Source organism: Nelumbo lutea, chromosome 2, assembly GCF_056320005.1.
Source record: "Nelumbo lutea isolate HS-2025 chromosome 2, American lotus-T2T, whole genome shotgun sequence".
In the NCBI taxonomy this organism is placed as follows: Eukaryota; Viridiplantae; Streptophyta; class Magnoliopsida; order Proteales; family Nelumbonaceae; genus Nelumbo; species Nelumbo lutea.
In genome coordinates this window covers 31041062-31047061 of record NC_142685.1, presented here as the reverse complement: position 1 = coordinate 31047061, position 6000 = coordinate 31041062, and positions in this window count along the sequence as shown.

Here is a 6000-nt window from a genome sequence, read left to right as displayed (position 1 = left end):
TTCTTATTAATATACAATGATTATATAATTCACTTTGAAACTTAGAAATACGTGCAAAAATACTCAGCACTTCTTTCTTAATCTAGTGAAATAATTTTCTTTTACGTTTGGTTCCATGTTCCTGAAGTATTATATACTAGTTTCAAAACTCCTTTGTACCCAAGATCTGAACTCTGAAGCATTTTTTTTTCAATAATTTTAGGGGCCTTAGGAGTAACTGGGATAGGGTAGTTTCTTTTAGATGTTCCCCCCTCCTTCAGTTTTAAGACTACAAACTAAAACTAAAGGATTAGATATTAGAGATGCAATTTGGACCGGTCCGAATTAATACCTTATACTATTTTGGGTTTAGGTCAGGCCCATTCAAATTTTGACAAAAGTCTAACTCAAATTCACCTAAGTTGCACCCCATAACAAAATATAACTCTGATGTATAGAGTATATTTCAAAATAATGAACACTAGGGTTATCAACAGATTCCTAAAGTTTGAAACCCAATAGGACATCGGATCAGATTAAAATCAGAGTGTGATCCAAGTCCGACATTTCAGAATCAATCCAACCCGATTACAGCCCTTATGAACGTTATATGTCCTTAAATTCCTAATGATAGGATAAAGTGAGAAGGGAAAGATGAGCTGTTCGGGTTTTGTATCTAATATGCATCCTTTTTGCACTTACTCTCTGCAAAGAAGTTATCTAAAAAAAGAATTAAGAAAAAAATAGAACGAGAAGAAAAGAAAGGAAAAATGCCCATCTGTTTTAAGTGTGAATATAATGGTCATTATGCCACAGAATTCTATAAAAAGGATAGAAGAATAAATCAACTAAAAAGAGAAGTACATGCATGGTTTAAATGAAGAGGAATAACAATCAAAGTCGGAAGGGACAAGCTATGATTGTGAAGATGAATACTCTAATCGTCAATTTATGATTGACACTGAAAAGGAAGGAGCACAAATGTTTTAACCTAGAAGAGAGAGAGAGAGAGATTCTGAGAGATGCAATGGGGACCTCTCCCCTACATTTGAAGGTGGGGCAGGTTGGATCCACAACCCACATTTAGTTCGTGTTACATATAACTAATAAACAAGTCTATGCCACATGATTTTAACAAAACAACAATATAAACAATAAATAAATAAAATAACATCAACAAATAATGTTTCAAAGTATCTTTACCCTTTTTAATTTTCTTTCATTATTTTCTGATGCATGTAAGACGTTGGGATCAATGTTTTATCAGGTTCAAACCGAGAGTAAATCCATTTTAGTCACAGGTTTGAAATCAAGGTTTTTAAAACTGACTCAAACAATGAACCAGTTAGGGGTCCAGTTCCTGGGTTGAATGGTCCAATCGTTCGAACTGAACAGTCGGCCTGTTCTGAAAAAAATAAAAAAACAAAAAAACGGTCAAAATCATTGAATGGTTCAACCGTTCGGATCAATGATTTACTAACCAAATCAACATTTTTTTGACAAAATTCCGATTTTGAGGAAAAATGGAACCGGTCACCAGACCAGTTCCTGGTTTTGCGGTCTGACCATTTGGTCCAGTCCAGTTTTGAAAACCATGATTGAAAGGTTTGACCGTCCAATTCGACAACTCAACCCATTTAACAACAAAAGATGCAAAAAACAAAATATCAGAAAAAATAGGAAATGGACAAGACTTGGATGATGATAATGATGATCTAGATCATATTTTAACATACAACATGTGCTTGCATAACAAATAATATGTATTTTTATATATTACTAAAATATATAAAACACAATTTATGGAAAATCAATATAAAAATATAAAACCCTGAGGCTATGTTTGATTTGATAGAAAATAAGAAATAAAAAATTTTAAGAGAAAGTTCTTAACAAATTTTGTAAAATTAGTTAAGAACTTAATTATTTAACTTCAACATTCAGTTTTTATTTTATTTTAAATCAAACCAAATATATGAAAATAGTAATAACAAATAGGGTAAAATATAAAACTTCCCCTAAAGATTTTGACAATCATAATAACCTATCATGAGGTTTTACTTTAACAAAAGCCTCCCCTATAGTTTTACAAAAACTTGCAGTTACCTTCCTTCCATCTTTGTCCCACTAATGGAGGCTTCAAACTTACAAAATTATCCTTACAACTAACTTATCAGGACATCTTTTTGATGTTGTTCGATCCAAGGTGTCTCAAATCAAGATCACAATCAGATAATCTTGCCAACTGGTGAAATCGAGGTGGAATGGCGAAGCTGTGCAAGATCTGAAATCAAGAAAAAAGATCAAGGCTTGAGGAATTGTTCCTCGGTAAACACTCTAATGCTCAAGTCAGTGGTAGGAAAGGTAAGTGGTCGGGCCGAGAAGATGAGAACAATGCTGGTCTGAGCAGAAATGGCAAGATAGAAGTCCGAAGATCCAAAAGTCCCTTACCTTGAGCGGAGGTTACCTATTTATAACTAAAGATCCGTGTCCAATTCGGAGGAAGCTTCTGCGGTTGTCGGGATGAAGACCGCTGAGATCTTCGGGACAAGACTTCTTCCCTGACGGAGTTGTCTTCGGGACAAGACTTCTTCCCTCCTCCTTGGTCGTGATTATCCATCCCACGTGGTGTTGACATGGCTGAAGAGATAAGATGGCCGTGGAGGCTGCCAATTTGATGTTGTCTAAACCGAGGTGTCTTGACTTCTTTTGTTATTCTATGACTCCATCTTCTCGGGCCATCTGATGAAGCTACACCAACGGATCTGCATTAATATCTAGGAGCGATGTGCGTTCAGAGGAGTGAAGTTCCTATGCGTTGGATGTAGGGTACTCGGTCTTTGGTCAAATCGTCGGTCTTGTCTCTTGCTCTCTTGGTCCGGCTTGCGTTCGTCATGGTTTCTCCTCTTTCGGTTTTGTTGCTCTTGCTCGCTCCTCTGCAATGCTTGGGCCTCCTCAGCGTTCATGTACTTTTGTGCATGCTTCATGAGCATCGTTAGGTTGGGAGGAGGGTTCTTTGTAAAGAGAAGTTGAACGCGGAGGATTGCAAGCCGCTCAAAATGGTTGTCATTAGACCTATTCACGAGCCAGGCCGAGCCGGGCTTCGCCTTTATATTAACAGAAAATGTTTGGGTCTGAGCCCGAGCCGGGCTTTGCCTTTATATTAACAGAAAATGTTCACGAGCCAGGCTGCTCATAATGGTGTTCTATGGGCTGGGCTACGGGAGGAGCCACGCTTATGTCTGCTTGGTTGTGTTCCAGTTCAGCCAGGTGTTTTCTCGATTCCCTGATTTTGGTGTCTTTGTCAGTTGGGACCACGCCTACGAACTTTTCTCCCTTTGGTATTAGGGGCCGATCTTGGATTGAACTGGATTTAGCTACCGAGATTGGTGGTTGTGGCAGGTGTTGGCTGAGTCGTTCTTTTGCCGAAACCTGGGTGGAATGGTGTGACTTGCTGTGGACACCACCGGTGCAGGACCGAACTAGAGAGTCTGATCTTCTTGATGATTGTCTTTCTTGGTCGGACCAAACCCTCTGCCTATCTGGGTGGCACTTCTTGGGGTCCTCAGTGCAAGGACAGGTCATAGTAAGCGCCTTCGCAGCAGGGGGAATGGTTTGGGGGGCTTTGGTTGTCTATCCCAGCATCTCCATCATTGCAAGAATTTGGTTGACCTTTTGTTGCATCACCTGGAACTGCACCGGATCGACTGAACCCTCTACCTATCTGGGTGGTGCTTCTTGGGGTCCTAATTGCGAGGATTAGTCATAGTAAGCGCCTTCGCGGCAAGGGGAATGGTTTGGGAGGCTTGGGCTGGCTATCCCAACGTTTCCATCATCGCAAGAATTCGGTCGACCTTTTGCTGCATCGCCTGGAACTATGCCGGATCAACCATGGCTTGCTTTTGGGGCTCCCAAAGTGGAGAGTTGCAGTGAGAACAAGATCTCCAAGATGGGGATCAAGCTCTAGAGCGGTCGAATACATTTATTGGCATGGTTTTCCTGATTGTGTAGAAAGAGATTTATTAAATGGATTTTTGTGCGATTCCCATAGATGACGCCAATTTGATGTTGTTCGATTTGAGGTGTCTTGAACTAAGATCATAGTCAGATAGTCCTATCAAGTGGTGAAACCGAGGTGGAAGGACAAAGCCGCACACCAAGATTTGAAATCAAAGAAAAAGATCAATGGCCCGAGGAGTTGTTCCCCAGGTAATCACTCTGACGCTCAAGTCAGTGGCACGAAAGGTAAGTGGTTGGGCCGAGCAAATGAGAACAATGCTAGTTCGAGCAGAAAAGGAAAGATAGAAGTCCAAAGATCCAAAAGTCCCTTACCCTGAGCGGAGGTTACCTATTTATAACCGAAGATCCGTGATGAGGCTTTCGGGGTTGTCGGGATAAGTCCTCTTCCTTGGGGGAGTTGTCTTCCTTGTCCGTACGTGACTCTCCTTGGTCGTGCTTAGGGGTATCAACGGTATTCGAAAATCCAACTTTGAATTCGACATTCAACATAATCGAGTCGAATTCGGATAATTCGAATATCTAATCAGTAGAATTCGGATATCCTTTTCTTACCAAATTGTTAATCGGTTTTGAATTTGGATATGGCCGGATTCGATTCGATAAATATCCAAATTTGATCGATTATTTAATTCTTATATATAATATATAAAATATTTATATAATTTATATATAATATTTAAGTTATATAAATAATTTATATATTTATATACTTTATATCAATAAAATATTTATTTTATATATTTATTATCTAAAATAATTAATTAATCGAATCGAATATTCGAATATTGTTTGGATTTGAATTCGAATATTATTTTTCAATATCCGTTAGCTATTGAATCGAATTCAAATATCATATTTTCTAATCGGATTCAAATTCAGATATTACCTGATCCGATTTGAATTAGATCTGTTTACACCCCTAGTCGTGTTTATCCATCCCATGTGGTGTTGTCGTGGTTAAAGAGATAAGATGGCCACAAAGGTTGCCACCTGGCGTCCTTAGTCAGGTCAAACGTAACCCAAACACTTTTAATATAATTTAAAATGCTAGATTTTCCCTTCTAGACTTCACTAAAGCTAATGTTCTTATATAGTAAAATTACTTTATTCCTTTCAACCTAATTTGGGGAAATTTTTAATTAAAAGTGAAAAGTTCTTTTGGGAGTATTTTGGTAAATTTTCATATGAATTGATAGATATAAAGGTACAATGCATATTTTTGAAAAAAAACTAAGGTTGTATTTGGTTGCAATGCAAATAAATTTGCACCGATGCCAAACTATGGGAGTACAAATGATTTGAGTGTAAATTCTAACATTTTTTTTTTCAAATTTTATTTTATTTTATTTGATTGCAATACAAATGAAGTAAATTAAGACATAAAGCAAAATAAAATAAAATCCAAAAACAAAATTAAATAAGAATTTGTATTTTTTACATTTGCATTCTCATGCATTTGTACTGGTGCAAATAAATTTGCACTGCAACCATACACAGCCTAGTGCATTATATGCCAACATTTTCCATCCAGTCGAATTGGGTGCGTTTGGACTCGAAGGGATTTTCCCTTCGATTCCAACCATTTCATGACACATCAAAAGTATGAGAAGGGGAACTGGTTGGCACGGTGAATTCCTTCTTTATATCATAAAAATATATATATATATATATATATATATATGAAGAGGAGGAGAGGCATAAACCTTGTACCTAAGAAGCCTAACTCGGAAGAGGAAGAGCGCCGTAGAGAAGGATATGAGGGAAGAAGAAGAAGAGGGTCTAAGTCTGAAGTGTTTCTCGTAGAATCGTAGTCAGAGAGGGTCCCGTTCAACAAAAACACTCTCTTAGAAGCCCTCGGTCACTGGTACCGGCGACAAGATCTTCATCCTCGCCTATGGCTTTGGCACCAATCAATCAGCTTGCCAGTGTATACTACCCTATTTTTCTCAGCACTACCGCACCATCCTCTATGACCTCGTTATGTGCTGGCAGTGTTAATCC